Raw genomic sequence first — 21142 nt, 5'->3', positions numbered from 1 at the left:
CTCATTTATTGTGCAGTCGTTAAAGTTATATTATGGGCATTTTTCACTGTTGAATTGAGCTGAAAAGAATTAGCAGATCAAAAGAGTAAGTTAAAATGTGGTTACCGACCAATTATCTGCAACTCATCTTGCTACCAGTTGTTTATAAAAATGTATTTTATATTATATATTTTACATGACCCACCCAGTCCTGTAAGCCGAAATGATCCGTAAAACAAAATTGTGTCTTTGTGTCGTATAAACAAACGTATCTGCACTAATACTAAATTTAGGTTCAAATTGTACATGCGTGATCAGTTGTCAAACGAAAGAACGGTTGATATTCAAATGCATTATTGTTCTCTTTCAGGGATATTGTTTTTGTATGTTGATGCTGCATTAGCAAATATAAGTGTATATGAAGTGAAAACGCCAAAAATGAACAACGGTTGCGTTAGACACCTATAAACTGTAAGATGCCCATAATTTCACTTTAAGAAAAAGAGGGGATTGGATCGGGCAGTTGATTTTTTTTATATTACTAATGACTAAGTTTTAGATGGATAGAAGGTCACCAACCACTTATCGGCCTAGGAATGGAGTTTTACAAAATCAGCGTTGAGTTGAGTGGCTGCATCAATCGGATTGTCGACAATTATATAAAGGGAAATATCATCTGCAAACAGGCGAACTGGGCACTAAATATCTCGCACAATGTCGTTTATGTATACAAGAAAAAAGGAGATGCCCTAATGTGGACCCTTGGGGAACATCAGCGTTGATAGGAATTGAGTTAGATTTACAGCCGGAAATTACAAAACACTGCCTTCTGTCATTAAGATAGTTCTTTAACCAAGATAAATGATTGCCCGAGATACCACTGAGTCTTAGGTTATAAATTAGCACTGCGTGTCATACTCTCTCAAAAGCCTTAGAAATGCCACAAAATACCACTCTGACATAGTTCCGTTCATCGAGGGCTTTACAAAAACAGTGATAATGTCAGAAGCCCTAAAATGGTTAAAGATGAACTTGTGAAGAATTCTTTTAACACATTTACGTACAATGCTTAGGATGGAGATTGGCCTGTAATTACCTATACCCTGAGGATCTAACCTTAGAAGAATTGCACATACATTTGCTTCCTTCAAGCTCCGTGCAACCCAACCAGTATTTAGTGAAAAATTGAGAAGATGTTGAAGTGGACTTGCAATTTAAGCTGCGATTTCTTTTTAGACTATGCTATTTAATTGGTACGGTCATGATGCCTTTCCAGATTTAATAACTTAAATAGAATTTATGACACATAGGCGGAAAATGATGAATTCTTCTAAAACGGGGCAGTCTGAATTTTGGATGTTTGGGATGTGCGTATGTGTATTAGGTATCGTAAGATTAGAGTGAGATTAAAAGATTGAATTTAGGATATTTGCTTTATCAAGAGGTGTCTCATACATGGTACCATTATGAATTTAGGGATGCAACTCTTTATGTGTGGTGTTTTTATTTGCAAAGTGTTTGATGATTTTCCAGAAGTCGGATGATGAATACTGTTGTTCGCGTATCATTTAAGCAAGGTTAACGAAGTGATTTTTTTCGCTGATCTAACGTGATTATTAATGAAAGTTCTGTTATTGGCGATAAATGTTCCAATGTTTGTCTAAACTTGAGCCCTTTGTATATGCACGTTTACGGCGTCGTATTTCCTTTCGTATGTTGGTATGTAATCATTTAGGATCAGCTGTCCTTATTGTTACAATTTTAAATGGGATTGTTGTGTTACATAATGAGATTAAGTGACTTGTGAAATTTGATTGTTTGTTTATTGTTTTGTTCATTTGATTGAAATCGTTTCAATGCTGGGCTAAGTGTGAGGTTGGGGTAGCCCTCAAACCGGTAACAATCCAAACTGTTTGTAAGTGTTTTTTTCAAGGCTGTGATCCAAGTATTAATCATCAATTAATGACAGATGGTAGTATGTTATAAAATTAGTGAATACACACATAATTTCACGCTGATAGAGTTTCCAGAGTTTTGACGTTTGCCATGTTAAATACAACGTTTTGAATTATGCTGTAAACTTATCCACGTTAATATTCCCGTATGTTATTGTTCAATGGTTTTATGCATATACCATACTATTTGGTCAAGTTCATGAAACACTAGGTACGACCGTTCTTACACACACATTGTTTATATGTCAATTTTTTAACAGATACATCGCTTTCCTTATATATTGTTTATACATTTATACATATACTAGCTTTGTGTGTATACAAACACGTGAGAACATATCTACAAATTGTTGTTATAAATTAACGGTACTTGAGACACCATTAGTCTTCAATAATGTGTGTAATGTTTGATTCACAAGTTACGTTTGAACATGAATTGTTCTTTTCCTTCTATGTTTACATACATTTACGTCAAACTGTTTTATACACAATTAAAAATCTTACTATTGGATGTTCACTGGCGAAATGCGAGTTTTATCTTTTTTATACCAGTAAACGCAATGGCTCTCCCGTGAACATCTTTTGATGTGAAAAATGTGTACAGTACTTCAGACATATATTTGAAAGTCCACAGACAAAAGGCAATGGTTCAAATGCATGTGTGTAATCCTGGTCAAACCGGCATTATGTAACATTACTATTTTAAACACTGAATGTAACACACATCATTTCACCTGTATTGTAATAGGTTTTGTAGGAAATGAGGTCGCCGTTGTGTAGTGGATATGATGTCCGCCTAGCAGTCGGGAGGTGACGGGTTCGATCGAAACTGTGGGAGCGTTCTTTAGATTTTCCCCATAGACACCAAACTGGTTCTAGTCCCAGGAAACGGACTCGAGCGTTTCAAATAAGCCTAAGGCATGTTATTGGTATAAATACATGGTTTCCATCATAAAACGCGGGAAAGTATGTTTTCATAATAAAAAGGGCATGGCACGGATACAAATCAAATTCATTAGCAAATCGCTAACCGTGGTATAGTTCTTATTCCAGATATACATCTACAGTTACATGTACAGAGAAGAAGTTCTTGTTACTGGTAGACATGAGGTCTTAAAAAGGCAGTTACAGATTGGAACTTTTATCAGTGTGTTTTAGGAAGTATAATGCCCACATGAATATATAAAAATAGTTAAACTAAAACAGTCTGATCATTATAGAATTGGACTCGTTATGTTTAATTTTTTGCAAATAATCAGTTGTCTGCCTATACAATAAACGATATTATATCCAACACAACATTTAACAGGAAATCATAATATAAGCTGAGTTCACTGGATTGGAATAGCCAGTACATAGTAATTGTGAGTATAAACCAGCTAAAGGGACCATTAATTGTCCCCTACCGGTTTCACAGGAGGGGACTTATGGTTTTAGCTTTGTGCGTCTGTCAGTCTGTCTGTCGGTCCGTCAGTCCGTCAGTCTGTCACACTTTTCTAGATCCTGCGATATCTTTCAAAGTTCTTCATATTTTTTCATGAAACTTGAAACATGGATAGATGGTTATATGGACAATATGCACGTCATTTCATTGTGTTATTACGTAAAAAATTATGGTTGCCATGGCAACAAATATAACACAAATAAAAACAAATTCTGACATTGGTGGAGCCGGTAGGGGACATTTATTGCTTGACAATAGTCTTGTTTCATTTTACGTCATACAAAAATCTAGTTGAATGTGAGAACAGGCATCATAAATACCCACGAAGGAACAAGTTTAACAACACACACACTATGTTATTATTGAATTGAAAACATTATTGTTCATGCAATTATATTAGTGTACAACAAGACATAATTTACTCTCAAAAAATAAAAACAATCATCATTTAATTAATTAATTCAATATATACATGTACAGCCGCGTTCGAACAAATTTCAAAACTCGTATGGCTATTTATGCACGCATATTGCAAATTATCCGGAAACGGTTTGGTAATTTAAAAGAGGCGATTGACATTCGCATGCTTTTGATAAATGGAATATTTTCGCAGACATCTGATGTACGGTACCTGGCAAATAGTTATTTTCGTACGTATTAAAGAATCCTTGCAGGAATAATAGTCAACAAGTTTATAATTGTATGGTTTATATAAACAGTATAATGCATATAATAATACAATGCACGTGTTTTCTTTGTCAGATTTCTTTGTAAAAATTAAACTTAATACCACAAAACACTATTTTGAATACAATGCCTACATTGCAATTAGAATACCAAACATTTTATTGTGCAATGTTTTGATCTTCATGAAGTTGAAACATTAATGACTGTGAGTAGACATTAACTATACACAGTTTTATCTATCTTTTACTACCGATGAAGAGCTAATAAAACAAGGAAAGGGCTTGTAATTAGGTTAACACCACTTTCATTGGCACAAAAACACAACATCTCAATTAAAACGAAAAATGCTAACAGGTTCACATACTATTCATATTCAATTGTGATAAAATGCTGGTAAAAACAGATAATTTACTCGATTGCATCATACCAATAAGGGATACGAGTAAATAACAATTATCTTAAAATCTTATTTTAACAAAGGCTGTTTGTTAAACACACATGCCCCCCCCCCCCAATGGGATGTCAGTTGTAGTGGCAGACATTGTGTTGATACGTAAAAACGAATTTACTGCTTCAGGTAACTGTGACCTTGACCTTTGACCTAGTTACCTGATAGGGGTCATCTGCCAGTCATGATCAATGAACCTATGAAGTTTGATGATCCCAGGCATAAACGTTCTTAAGTTATCATCCGGAAACAATTTTACTGTGACGAATCATTGTGACCTTGATCTTTGTCCTAGTTACCTGAAAATCAATAGAGGTCATCTGTCAGTCATGATCAATGTACCCATGAAGTTTCATGATCCTAGATCTATGCGTTGTTGAGTTATCATCCGGAAACCATTTTACTGTTTCGAGTCACTGTGAACATGACCTTTGACCGAGTGACCGGAAAATCGATAGGGGTCATCTTCCTGTCAGGATCATTGTACCTATGAAGTTTCATGTTCCTAAGCCGAAGCGTTCTTGAGTTATCATCTGGAAACCATTTTACTGTTTCGAGTCAATGTGATCTTTACCTTTGACCTAGTGACCTTAAAATAAATCGATAGGGGTCATCTGCCAGTCACGATGAATGAACCTATAAAGTTTCATGATTCTATTACTAAGCATTCTTGAATTATCAACCGGAAACCACTTAACTGTTTCCTGTCACTGTGACATCGACCTTTGACCTAGTGACATGAAAATCAATACGGGTCATCTGCCAGTCATGATCAATCTACCTATGACGTTTTATGATCATACGCCTAAGCGTTCTTGAGTCATCATCCGGAAACCATTTTACTGTTTCAAGTCACTGTGACCTTGACATGTGACCTAAAGACCCTATAATAAAGACCTTATAATAATTAGGGGTCATCTGCCAGTCATGATCAATGAACCTATGAAAAATCATGATCCTAGGCCTAAGCATTGTTGAGTTATCATCCGGAAACCATTTTACCGTTTCGAGTCAGTGTGACCTAAACCTTTGACCTAGTGACCTGAAATCAATCGGGGTCATCTGCCAGTCATGATTAATATAACAATGAAGTTTCAGGATCATAGGTCTAAGCGTGTCTGAGTAATAATACGGAAACCGTTTTACTGTTTCGAGTCACTGTAACCTTTGACCTAGTGACCTGAAAATCAATCGGGGTCATCTGCCAGTCATGATTAATATAACAATGAAGTTTCAGGATCATAGGTTTAAGCGTGCCTGAGTAATAATACGGAAACCGTTTTACTGTTTCGAGTCACTGTGACCTTGACCTTTGACCTAGTGACCTGAAAATCAATCGGGGTCATCTGCCAGTCATGATTTATGTAACAATGAAGTTTCAGGATCATAGGTCTTAGCGTTCTTGAGTTATATGGAAATCGTTTTACTGTTTCGAGTCACTTTGACCTTGACCTTTGACCTTGTGACTTGAAAATCTGTAGGGGTTATCTGCAAGCTATGATCAATGTACCTATGAAGTTTCATGATCCTAGGCTTAGCGTTCTTGAGTTATCATACGGAAACCATTTTACTGTTTCGAGTCACTGTGACCTTTACCTTTGTCAGAGTGACCTGAAAATCAATAGGGTTCATCTGGCAGTCAAGATCGATGTTCCTATGAAGTGTCATGGTCCTAGGCCTAAGCATTCTTGAGTTATCATCCAGAAACCATTTTACTGTTTCGAGTCACTGTGACCTTGACCTTTGACCTAGTGACGTGAAAATCAATAGAGGTCATATGTCAGTCTTGAATAATGTACTTATAAAGTTTCATGATCCTAGGCCTTAGCGTACTTGAGTTATCATCCGTAAACCATTTTACTGTTTCGAGTCACTGTGACCTTGACTTTTGACTTAGTGGCCTGAAAATCTAAAGGGGTCATCCTCCAATCATGTTTAATGTACTTATGAAGTCCCATGATCTTAGGCCTAAGCATACCGAGTTATCATCCGGAAACCATTTTACTGTTTCGAGTCACTGTGACCTTGATTTTTTACCTAGTGACCTGATTATCAATAGGGGCCATATGCCAGTCATGATCAATGTACCTATGAAATTTCATGATTTTAGGCCTTAGCGTTTTACTATTTAAACCACCACGTCAAAATTGTTGCCCCTTCAATTCTGAGAGAAACTAGAAAGTATGTTTCGTCTGAGATATGACGTCACACTAGATACGTCATAAATTACGTAATCAAGTAAAAGATGATGATAAATACGAAGAGCTAGTTCTGTAATATTTTTTAAATAAGAAAAAAAGGATGATATATAATTTAACGATAGCATTCATGATTCGTCCCAATAAATGTCAAATAGGTCAAATATTAGAACATGATAATCGGCGCGTAGGAATGCATACTTACGGTCAGATCGCGGTCACGCAAGGTAGTGCCAGATATCAACTAGTTTATTCGACCCTGCTTTATTAGGTCAATGTTTGCAACAGAGGCAGGATAAATCAAGTGTCCCTGGGCTTGGTCAGATTTACCCAAAGTGCTAGATTTGAAAAGAACGTTGCACAACACAATTTTGAATTTGCTACGTATATATTATCGAAGATTTGCTAGTTGTGGTGTAGTCGGTATTTGTTCAAACAAATACAATAATATAATTGTTCATAAATGATGTGATCCCTGATGAGTGGTAAGTGTTAACCACACGGAAATTAATTTAAAACAAAAGTAAGTAAATGACCACTCTACAATGTTCAACGCAAAATATACAATATTGGGTCTTCGGAATAGATATCTGAAATAATTTACTATTAACATGTTTAATTTCATGATACATGACCAGCTTGAACCACAGGATCACGGTTTGAGCTTACTTAATAAAGTAAAACTATACAATGTAATACAACAACTATCAAACACATGACTCTGGTTGAAAATACAAAAGATTGTTAAAATAGTTTTATATACATGCCATATTCGATAGTTACACGAAAGTCGCTTATGATACGGGTACTATTTTTTCTAATTCACTTATTTAAAATAGGACTTGAGAATATGCTTTAGGTTTGTGTTGAGCCATAGGCACACATACCGCATACAATCTTTTAACATTTTGTGCGCTACAAAGAATATAATGTCTCGGCTAAAATAAAAATAGCAAATTGTTAAAGCAAACAAGTCTTTTCAGAAAGAAAACACATTCGTTAAAAGTTAATGTTGCAACCTTAACCTCACCATCGTCATCGTCGTCATCATCGTCGTCATCGTCATCATCATCATCATTATCATCATCATTATCAACACAATCAGCATCAGCACTATCATCATCATAATCAATCATCATCATCATTATTAATGGTTATGGTCATCATCGACATACATAGCAGTCTCATCATTAGCCGCAGATGAAACATCAGTATCATCATCATAGTAAGCACCTGCATTACCGGGATCCTCATTATTTCTATCACCATAATCGACAACATTACTTAAGTAAATTACACGTATTAAACTTTTTTTTATATACATGAACATATACTTTTAAACGTCATATGAAAAGCTGTCCAGTGAAAATAACTCAAATAATGTTTACGTCACATGCGCGTTATTGAAAAAAACAACAGGTTTAGTTTATTGAAAATTTGTTATTTAAAAAATATTATGTGCTGCGTTTATGTTCAAAATTTCTTTGTGCGATTGGAAGCTGTACAATAGTTTGAGCTTGTTACGAACATTGATTACTTACTATAGGTAATGCAGCGGCTTGTATAATGTTAAAATATACCACTTACTCAGTATTTTCCGATTTACAAAAATGTTAACCTCACCTTTAGTTTACATAAAAACACTGTATCCGCTCTCAAGGGGTTCGTATAATTATTTAATTAATCTTGTATATATTGTTTCCAACTTTTTTCGAATTATTGGATGCAATCTTTTATTTAAATAATGCCAGATCTTAAACAGAAATGTAACAAATTCGTATCTTTTAACATATGTTATTTTCTGATTTAGTCTTTTTATCGGTAGTCCATGTTTTGCTCTATATAACATTGGGTCTGACAAAAATAAACAAGGAAATTGTGGCATAAAATGTGCGTTTTTGTATACATGTATAATGGAACTGAGAAACGAAAGCTGTAGAAAAAATGCACCTATTTTAATGAAGTCTGTTTTCTGCTTTGCTGTACACCACCCCAGGAAACCCGATACCTTGCGGGTCGTGTAATACCATAGGGGACAGTGCTGTCCATTTTGGCATGAACTTACATAGGGTAAGTAAATTGGAAAAATTATTTTTTTCAAAGTCCAATTTGAAACAACTGTGTATATACATTGATAAGTAAGGTATCGGCCTACATGTAGATAAAATCCTGACAAATTTTCTTTAAAAAATGAGCGAAATGTGGCTCCCTGAAGTAGAAGATCGGGCAAAACGGGCCATGTTCAGGCATTTAGGGGAGAAAAAACTGCTTTAATTTGCAAGCCACTATAATAATTAAAGGAGTTATACAAACTTTCACATGTCTGCCGTAACTTCTCAGCAGGGTTTCTCCAGAAAACTATTTATTGTGGAGAAATTTGCGTTTTTAATGACTGTGTTGGGAAAACATTGATACCATCTGGGGAAGACCAGGAAACCATATATGGGCAGTGACTTTATAATTCTTTTTCAGCCATTTTGTTGCAATTTCTTTGCTTTGTAGAGGCCTACAGTAAGTGTATGTGGGCACATATGCATTCAATTGTACTTTTTATGCCTTATATATGATCAATAGTGCCTTTTCAACATTCTCGAGTTTTATTTCATTTTACCAACATTATTTTGGAAAATATAAAGAAAGACTTGACTGCTTTGTCGCATACATTAATTGGTAAGGTACATACCAATGATGTCGTAATAAGTTTATATGGGGTTTTTATGAAAAATATTTATGTGGCGTGTTCTAAGACGTTTGGTGCTAATTCGGCAAGTGTCTTAATGAGAAAAACTCATTTGAAATGAAGTCGCTAAACTTGCGCTTGATTTTGTTTAGATTGCCTTAAGTTTTATGTGATTTTACTGTTAAGCGTATTTAAGTAACATTATAATCGGCACAGACTGGCCTTGGAAAGAATTGTCTATCAAACAAAATAATAGTTGATTTTGACCTTTTAATTTCAATAAGCTGACTTGTAACGCCCCTTTTAACGAATTTGGCCATGCTAGTTTATAGCCGCAAACAAGACTTCAACACATGACGTTGATACCAATTTTATACATTTAAACACACAAAGTACAGTTGATTAAAAGAATAACACCTTGTTCATAGACAAGTTTAATCATTGTTATGAATTCTTAAAAGATATTTGCTAGAAAACTTTACTAATAAGTTATTAAATGATTAAACTTTTAGTCATTTGTTAAAACATAATGTTTTTGTTATTTAAAGTGTTTAAATTTTAAAGTTATTCCCTATGTGTTCGATAACTGGTTCGTCCACCATATTGTCAATAATAACCACAAGGGGAGTTTGACAGTATAGATAGATAGATAGATATCTGACCTTCTTGAGAAGAAGTTTGATAAGTTATTAATACCACACCGCCAGAAAACACTAAGCATGTTTGCTAAATGCATGTGATATATGAAGAGGATGAAATGGAACACTGGGCAATGCAAAAGCAACTTGTCCTGTCTATCCCACTTGCAGATGTAATAATGCTAGTTGCAAACCAAAATGGGACTAATAAAAGCTCATTTTACAGCTAGTTGCTTTAACAAACTTACAATCACAAGCAGTCTTTGATTTTGTGTAATGACAATGATAGATTTTAGAGTAACAATAGCTCTCATGTTGATATAATATGGTTGAATGTTGAAGACATTTACCTATACTCACTTTATTACAGTATGCATTTTTAATAATTTATATTCCATTCCACCTGTGATCAAAACGGTATGTGTTGCGCAAAATTCATAGATGCATCTACATATGAGGTTTTTAGAACCCAGAAAGGGCCAATGTAATGTTTCTTAATCAGAGAACACAGTGTAGTGGGATAATGTAAAACTCATTGAGGTCAGGTGTATCTACAAAGGAAGTCTGAAGATTGCAGATGAAAGCATTTTTGTTCTGAAGATAACATTAAAGTTTTTTATTAGAGGTTGAAGTGACATTGACATTTGACCTTGTGATCTGACACTGGATTTGACCTGTAAAAATCATTGAGGTGCATCAATATATGAATTTTGAAGGCTGTAGGTGGAAGCACTTCCATTATATAGTCTATGATAGCGTTTTCTATAAGAGATTTAAGTGACCTTGACCTATGAACTAGTTACCGAAAAGACGGTGGGATGTTTATATAAAACTAATAAGGTTGCATCAACATATGAAGTTTGAATGTTGTATGTTCATTTGTTCAAAATTTATTTCATGAAAAAAATCGGGAGGACAAACGGACAAAAAATCGGGACGGACGTAGCATACTGGGACAGGGACGGTCGAGACAAACTGATTCCTATATAGCTATTTAGCCCTCCAAACAGACTTTGTGGCGGGTATAATAATGTGTGTGTGTGGGGGGGGGGGGCAACACTAGCATTGTGATAGCTTTTTTACATATCTAAAGTGGTCATTGAATAACCACATTATATATAAGACAATGGATTCACGTTTCTGAATTGATGTTTGATGAAAGCCGAATAATATCATTGAATGTATTAAAAAGCATTAAAAGTACATGTGGATGCATATGTGCCCACATACACTTACTATAGGCCTCTACAAAGCAAAGAAATTGCATTAAAATGGCTGAAAATTAGGTTTTATGTCACGAAAAAGAATGATAAAGTCACTGCCCACATATGGTTTCCTGGTCTTCCCCTGATGGTATCAATGATTTCCCAACATGGTCATTAAAAACGCAAATTTCTCCACAATAAATAGTTTTCTGGAGAAACCCTGCTGAAAGGTTATGGCAGACATATGGAAGTTTATATAAATCCATTAATAATGGTAGTGGCTTGCAAATAAAAGCAGTTTTTTTCCCCTAAATGCCTGAACATGGCCCGTTTTGCCCGATCTTCTACTTCAGGGAGCCACATTTCGCTCATTTTTAAAGAAAATGTGTCAGGATTTTTTCTACATGTAGGCCAATACCTTTGTTATCAATGTTAATACGCAGTTGTTTAAAATTGGACTTTGAAAAAAATAATTTTTCCAATTTACTTTCCCTATGTAAGTTCATGCCAAAATGGACAGCACTGTCCCCTATGGTATTACACGACCCGCACGGTATCGGGTTTCCTGAGGTGTACACACTCAAATCACACCAGCAACATAATGAAGAACATATAAAAAGCATTACTTGTTGCCACTGGATTAGAGAGGATACTGTATATTACCCTAACAGCTATTATACGTTCTTAAAATTTCCAAATACTGCTCTGGATATTCGCACAAAATATCATACACGATGAGATCTAAATTCGAAGCATTACACTGATTATTTCTTGGGTAGGCTTTTGACGGGAAGTAATACAAATCTCTGTTAACGTATTACATACTCCACATGTGTCGGATATAAATATTTTCCATCTATACGTGATCTCTTAGTGAGATCGACGATGCATCGACTACATCTCTTTATTCGTAAGTGCAATAACGTCAGAAAAGCGACCATACGTGTTGAGAAAGATCAAACATATATGTCATTTTGGATGGACCCTCCAATCGTTGTCGAGATTTTCAATATTTATGGACACTTTTAGCAGGTGGGGTTGAACGTGTATTTTTATATTTTTTCGGTTTATTGTAAAGTGAACTTGAAGTTATACTTGCAATTGTACACATATGGAAGGCTCTTTCCAAACATTAATGAAATGAACCATCGTGCCACATGTAGGACTCGCGATGAAGATACACCAAAGTATATTTTATTCAATATGATTAGGATAATCTCCCAACTGATTAACTGCAAAATGAAAACAATGCAGCAAATGATATTGCACGAACAAAAAGTTTAAATATGCCAGAGTTTATCAAAACCAATGTTTTTCTATTTATCTGCATAGTTAACGTAGATATTAAGAATTATTCAAAGATACATGCAATCAAATAACTTGCAGAAATGCACCTAATTTAAATTATATAATACATACATATATAAACCATGAAATGGTGGATATTGAATAAACGCCGTATTAAACGTCTACGTTTTTTTGGCGATATATACCTCATCCAGCGAATGTTGCTATACGTATTCACAGTTGCACTAATTGAATTGCTTAAATATTAAGCTTACCTTAAAGGAAAGGTATTAAACATATTGAACAAAATATCGACGTTTTTGCATTCAATAAGTTTGGTCCTTAAACTTTACACACATGCTCATCATCTGACACCTGATTTTAATACAACACTGCATCAAGCTAAGAATATTATTTGAAATAATACCTTAGTACTTATGAACACATAGGAAACATGTTGAACGGAGGGAACAGCATACGCGAAGTTTTATGAAATCGTGTGATGTGTTTAATATTTAGGTTGTCCTCTATCAGAACCAGCGTCGTCAATAGCGTTGAATGTGTTTGCTATTTGTGATAAATTTAGAAAGTATTTTTAACAGGATTACCCATCCCAGATTCACTGGCCATTCTTTAATACTGATATTCAAAGAGTACACGAATGCAATAACAGAAACAAAAGAGGATGATCATCTCCGTAGATGATTTAAAGGTTATTAAGCATGCGACATGTCTTCGACAGTACGCCTAACAGTTCCTTAATTATGTTTTGCAGACTTTAAATGGGAAAGTAATGTTTTTCTCCGAAGAGCAATTACATGTCATAAGTATAGGCATCGGCTTTAATACGCCTATTCGATCGATACATCGATGGATATGGTGTACCTACTGTCAGTACTTCATAATCGAATTAACAAACCTTCCCATATGTGGTTCACCATTTGAAAAAAAAGAGTAATTTGCTTATTATTTATAAATACAACCAAGCCTCGAAGTTTCTTTGGAATACGACGGCCTAATATTTACCGATTGCGTCAGAGTCTGGCGTTTATTTCTTGTAATCATCATTACAAAACCAGCCAATAGCTGTAGAAATGCTGCGCTATTAGGTAAACATATTCTGCAGGACTTCCTTTAGTTGCATTTAACTATTTCCTAAACGTATTTACCGTGAATGTGTTTTGTTATCTGTCTTACAAGTGATAATCTCTTTGAAATGTTTAACTTTTAAGCGTACGGCGGTTTTCATTTTGCGACGTGTGGTATACAAAAACAACAAGAGCAATACGTATATATCATTATTTAATGTGTTAGTACTTATTTGCTGAGATGATTTTTGCGTAGTACGAAACACGACGCAAAACGAACATTCAAGTGAAAATGACACGAAGTACATCTAGTAATCACAGTTAAGTAAAGCGTAATGAGTTTTTATGGCGTGTACCGTGCTCTACTATTAGATCTGGTAATCTGTCCAAGATTTTTAATGCGTGCATTATTCTAATCTAGTTTGTCAATTTGTCATAATGCTTAACTAGGTAAGGTATCTTATCTCATTTTATTGAAAATGTTGAGGCCGTTTATATGCGTATTGTATATACGTACCTGTGCATGTCTTTGCATGTCCCTAGGGATGTTTCATGTGGTTTTGTTAATATTGTTCGTTTTACCAATAACGCTCATTATTTGCATTACATGAGATAATTAGTTAAATAACTTATGCGGTGTATTTAAAACAGTGTAGCTAAACCTATTAATCCTGCGTATACATATGTTGGGCGTTTAATTTATCGTTGCACATTACTTTTGCATTTAATATATTATATATAAAACGCATACTGGCGAAAAGTAAGTTTTTGTTACAAAATTCAGTCCGCAATGCGCACACTTATCTCTTATGTGGAGAATGCAATTTTAAAGAAGTGTTTGTGTTACTTACCTATTAATCACATTTCCGTCAATTGCTTTTAAATATACTCGTTTCGCAAGTGCAAATCATTATACGTGTGTCCAGATAGTTACGCGCTTGACTAGTACATACTTCCGATTTTATACAATGTGTTTCAAGTTTTTATACATCTTATTAACCATTACCATGTAAACGATGAATATTGGCAGTAAACAACTATAATTCACTTGAATAACAGTTACCGTATTTTATAAATACATATATGTATACAAAATGTAAAGGCATGACACATATTAAGTTTGTTTTGTTATCATTTTAAGGTACAACTTAATACTATCGAAATGATTCATGTTGGTGTTTCTTTTGTGAAGATGCATTTCTATCACCATTCAAGTAACAACGGTTTTAGCAACATACGTAATAGCACACCACTGCTTAAATTAATCGATGGGTATGTTGACGTGTTTACAACAGTTGAGGCAAACTATACTGAACATTAGTGTTGCCATTTAAAGGCACACATTTAACTGCATTTGGGCATTTCATATGATATATTGTGATACTAAAATTGCGAGTATGGACAACAAGGGTCGTGGACATTTTACTAACATGACTTTTTTACGCAATATAATTATTAATGTTCCTTGTTTCAATCTGAAATGTCTTTGTTTGTGTAAGGAATTTATGTTTTGTAAGTGTTATATAGACTATTTTCCCTTATCTTTAATGATATCGAAAGGCTTTCTCAAGTTCATATCCCAACTATTCAATGTTCTTATATTCAACACTATGAACTTTAAAAGTTAATTATGCATTACAACTTGAACAAGTATTTTACAAGGTTTCTATACACTGATGATCACAGGGCGAACATAATCGTATACGCGGTTAAACTATTGGTTATTAGTTAAACAGTTGTGTTTAAGTATATTATTATGTGCATACTATATAGCACAGCTTCGGTGATATAAGGATATTATGCGAAGTCTTGACAGAATATTGGTAGACAGAACAATTGTATTGCATGTATGTGCTACTCTCTGTACACTTGTACATCCATAATTTGACGGTAACCATTTAAAAATTGCATACTTATTCCTGCATTTGTAAAGAACAATACTACACTCATTAACGATGTTCCTTACATAGAATAAGTCTTGAGATGCGTTGATATTTTGTATGACGTCTCTGGTGCGGCTAGCAAAATATAGCGATTATTTTAGACGCATATTCAAATGACTTTAGACAAGTGAGGACCCGATCTCGATTTCTGACAATGCCTGATGTTATAGATTTAATGCTATTTGACATTTCAGAAAATTCCGCTATCAAGAAAAATATTTAGTCAGGAACCATATGGACCAGACATAGTGTCTTAAACTTATTGAATTGAAAGTTAGTTAGTCATTTGAATGGCTACGATCATTTGATAATGTCCATAAATAAATCCCATATATGTGAAAACACATCATTTAATCTTCAAGAAGATTTATTTTTATTTAAATTAGAAGGATGTTATGCTTTTTGTGTAAAACGATGCAATACTATTTACGTCAAAGCTTAAAAACAATTGAACTATTAACGACTTGATGCGTATTGAACCTTAATATGTTCATCAACACGAACAACAACTTATCTCAAAGAACTAAACGCCGAAAACAACTTTCAAGAGGTACACATGTGTACTTTTTCAATTGTGTCTTATGATAAGTAGTAACAAAGTTTAAACTAGTGTTTATAACATATGTGATGCTTCTGATTTAGACATTGCTAATTAAAGGGTCCTTTTTTGGAATGTAATATAACAAAGACCCTTTTAATTGCATATGTTGTTCCTAGTGTTTTGCTGTGAAAGACCTATTACTGTGTACATAATTTAAACACAAGTGCACTTCCAATACGTCATAAATTATTTAAGAAAGAGCCTTATTCATCAGTGTATCAGCGATTGCGTTCATGTAGGTTTTGGATAAAGGATTCTTTTAACAAACTGCTGAAGTGCCTTTTATAGTTATTTAAACTATTCAGTTTCTTCCACCTCTCAATACCGTCTCTACCCATGCTTGGTAAACAGTTTTGATAAAGGTACACACTATATAAGTTTACTAACAGCTTTGATATAATTCGATTATTTGATTTCTAAGCACTAAAACAACTAAAGCGACACTCACGCATACATATAAGTAAGTGAATGCAGGCCGATGCTGACACGTTTATTTGGGTTTAATGATTTGGCCATAAGCCAAAGAATTTTTAAAACGACCGAGGGATGCTCTCAATTAAAAGCAAATATTTCCATGATCCCTGTTATATACAGCCATCAAATTTGGGTAACATAGATGAACTGGTAGCAATTGCTACAAATCAAACTGCCATATCACTCAAACTTTGTATCACTATCTCATGTCACCGCATATGTTCAATTATATCTCTTCACTTCAGCATGATACTTAATGAGTAGTATAGAACAGTTTTCTACAAATATCAGGAAGATTGTTTTATAATTAATGTGTAGCCCATTGAACATTTGTCCTTCACAGAGTACAGTAGAGTTGATTTGTGCGATTTAGATACTCTAAATGTCTATTTGTTTACGACAAATATAATTTTACGAAACTATATATGATAAAAACGTTAGCAATACAATCTTAGCTGGTCTTTGTCGGAACTATTTTGGTTGTACTCGGCGTTTTGGATGTAGTGTCCTCATATTGGCTAGGATGTCGAGGGTTCTAACCCCACTATGGGAGAGGTCTTGGGATCTTTCACAGATAAATCAAGTTATGTTTGTAAGTACCAGGAAACAGACTCGAAAACGTATAATAAGCCATGGCTTTTGATGAAATCGAGCAAAAACAGCATTTCTAAACTAGAATTTATTTGATTTGTTCAAAGCTTTTTCGAACGATACGTACTGCAATAAAAAGACCTATTATATAATCTTAATTATACAGGATGTGTAACGATACAAATAGAGTGTTATGTCTATACATGTACTAGTTGTGCATATAAATGACACTAAGTGTTTATATGTTGTTACAAATGACAGTACCTTATCCCATGCACGGGGTGTATGCAACCACAGACGATGAACGCAAACGGAATGGGTGGAGTAGTTTTGATATTCTTCTTGATATAAATTCTTGATAACATATATATTGCATATTGCAACTCATTTTGGATGTCTAAAATGAATTTAACACTGTCCGATTTTTTTCGTAGTGATTGTTCGCCATAATACAATTTATGGGACCGTGTAGGTGAATTATCGTTAAGAAGTAAACGTTTAGCTCATTACGGCCTTACTATTTAACGGATGTGTCCTACATATGGCGTTGGAATTATTCAAATTAAAATACACTTTCTGATGTAGTCTTATGCTTAGTGAGTATTGACATATTTTTTTTTAATAAGTTAGTTTTAATAGTGTTCCAGGACAAAATTAGCATCTGGTAATTGAGTTCGACGAAGAATGATAACCGAGATATGAAATTCAGCCAAACGTCAGTGAAAACAGATCCGTTAAAAGCAAATAAAGCCGTTACCAAACATGGCACTACGAACACATCAACATGTTTCATAATTAATGTATGAACATGTTAACAGATATGGTGTTCTTTTTATTACCGTTAATGACGTCAAATCTAATCTCATTTTGCCTTTAATTGAGAGCATGTTCTCAAAATGAGTGCTGATTTTTTTTAAATCAAAAGTGAACACTCTTAAACGTTAATTTTTATTTAAATCCAGATGTTAAAGTTGTTCACTTAAACTATCATGATATTGCTGATCATTTGATATTGAAGTCATGCAGAACAACGAACGAAATCGGAACGTTATGCCTTAACGGCGGTAAGGTAAATAATTGAGCGATATGATGCGATTGTTCTTGGTTTAATTAATTGTATAAATACTTGAACGCTGACTTGTGGTTACTTCTCTAGGGATTGCTTTATGGCAGATGAATGCAAAATTCGTAAGTGATCATTGTTGTTTTTTACTTCATAGTGATTTTAAAATATACTTTCATTCCAATAATATGCTTTAAAGTCGTCTTTATGATTGAGGCTGGGTTAAATTAAATTTAAATTAAAACTTAAATTAATTTTTTTAATTATCAAGTGTGGATGGACTTCAAAAATTTGTAAAATTTCCCAAACATAAAGTCCTTCCATCATCTAATTGTTTCTGGGTTTTACACTGCATTCAAACCACATTTCTCCTTAATAATCTATCCATCACAGTTTTGTTAGTGTTTCTTTTATTGCTTTACTGGATATCTCTTTCATATAACAAGGGCGTCCGACAGAACCGGTGTTTTTCTTCATTTGATATCTAAGGGGGTTGAACAGTCATAGGTGTATTCATACAGATTATTAGTGCAACATTCATTATTATATAAACATGAACGGAATCGAACAATTTACGCTTATCAACAGCCAAAATCATCACCTAGGCTTGGTATACTGAAATTTACATTTTATTACACGAAACATTTTTGTAAGTATGATAAACTTGATAATGAACAGTATAGAATACACCATATAACACATATATAGGGCTAATGGTTATTAGCATACAAAGGTCATAAGGAATTAATATGGACATTTCTGTATACAATATTATTAGAATATAGTAGTACCGTGAAGTTCAACCTAAGCCATTTTCGATAAAATAATTAAAACACGTGGTGCGTTAATTTAAACAGGGTGAAATTGACAGCGTCATTAGGCAGCACAAATACGATAAACGAGAGTGCAAATAGTTCAACAGACGATGGAATGCGGAGTTAGGAAACACGCCTCTTAGAACGAAAAGAAAGTGTGTTTTATATTTAGTTGATGGAAATATATGCAATAATGGAATCGTCTTAGACGTAAAAAAACATAAAGGCCATTCTTTTTATTTTATTTTCAAGAACGTCTTCATGTAATTTCCACTGAATTCTAATGCTTTTTGCAAATCGCGTGATTTAAATGTGAATGCTATTTTTGCAACATGTTCCGTAGTCTTACCTTGATGTGTGTCTGTGAATATTAACTCTCTTATCATTAAATGCATTGCAGTTTAGCCTACAACAAAATGCCAAAAAGTGCGATTAGGGATGGTTAAACTGCCGTCTAGCAAATCTGTATTTTTTTGGAACTTATTACACTGATCTAACAGTGTCTGTTTTATTTGCTGTTTCTATGTGCGTATAGATGTAAATAACTTTGACAACAAAAACATATACACTTATAAAATTCAAAAACAATAGGTCAAATGAGCATATTAAAAATGTCATAGACAAGCAGACTTCATGTGGGATTTTAAAATGTATATAGAAAGAAACATTATCAGAATATGATGCTTAAACGTAACTTTATTTCAAATACCTTTACTTCTATTATATATTATTGACGTGTTAATACTCAAATTTCAGTGACATACTTGATGTTGTTGGAACCAATAAGTGTTGCATAAGACAACATGCTGATACTATTCTATAGCAAACGTTGTAGAAGATATAATTTACATTGAATCACATACCCTAGTCGAACGAACATTGAGTGCATGCGTGTTACATGTATATACAATACATGCGTAATTGTAGTGTTGGTCTGTAAACGATCATACATGCATGACCGTTTTGTTAATATGAATACATATCAAGCCACGAAAACGCAACCATGTGTATTGTGATCGAGCATACGCATTAATTTATCTTTGGACGTAAACATGCAACTTTGCTACTTATCTTCATTTGGGAACAGCTTTTGCAGTGCGTGACAACGCCATGATCATGGATTCGGCTTACTTTGGAATAAAGGATGACCTAAGAAAAAATTGATAAGAATAACACATTAGTCCAGGAATTTATATTATATTTATGTTTACAGGACGAATTTGTCTTTCATTTAAGGCATGTGACCAATTGTTTGAAATAACTAACAAAAATGTTATAACAATTGGACTAAAACATAATTTAAGCGTGCTTAAAAGCGTCCAATGCATGTTTTACATCAACTAACATAATCATGCATCCGCTTTATAGACAATTAACGTATGCCTTTTCAGTTAGATACGCTTGCATGTAATATATTTATATTAAAAGAAATAAACATGTTCTGAAATGTAAAAATATAACCGCTTATAAGTTAGTTATGTAATATATTTGAATGTTTTCTTCGTTAATTAATTGTACAAATATGCAGAGAAAAGCATTATTTATTTACACATAATACGATTAATTCAGCATAATGTATCAAACAAAGTAGGCTATGGTCAAGACCTGAATCATATCACAATCATATCTTTGTTTATTTAACGTGATTTATTATTTACATACCTGTAAACAAATATTCATTCAATTAAAAACGTATCAAAAGTATATATCTTAACATGCTATGGCTGTTTTATTTATTTGATCATTTACAACCATATACAATCACACACTGGTATTATGACGGTAATAGCGTCGTTACAAGCTAAGCAACACACTACAAGGGAAGAAATTAGTATTTCCATGCAATATTGCACTTAAGTTGATGTTTCATTTTAGGATTTGTGTGATCTGTTTTTATAGTGATAACAATCTGTTTCCTCCGTTAGCGAACATTATATGTGGTTCACTTAATATTACGCGTTAAAAATTGGATATTATACAATAATTGATTCATCGACCTCGTAAGCTGTCAACAGAAAGCCGTTTTAAATATGTCATATTAGTATT

Source organism: Dreissena polymorpha, chromosome 2 (genome assembly GCF_020536995.1).
Source record: "Dreissena polymorpha isolate Duluth1 chromosome 2, UMN_Dpol_1.0, whole genome shotgun sequence".
NCBI lineage: Eukaryota > Metazoa > Mollusca > Bivalvia > Myida > Dreissenidae > Dreissena > Dreissena polymorpha.
This window is presented reverse-complemented; position numbering follows the sequence as displayed.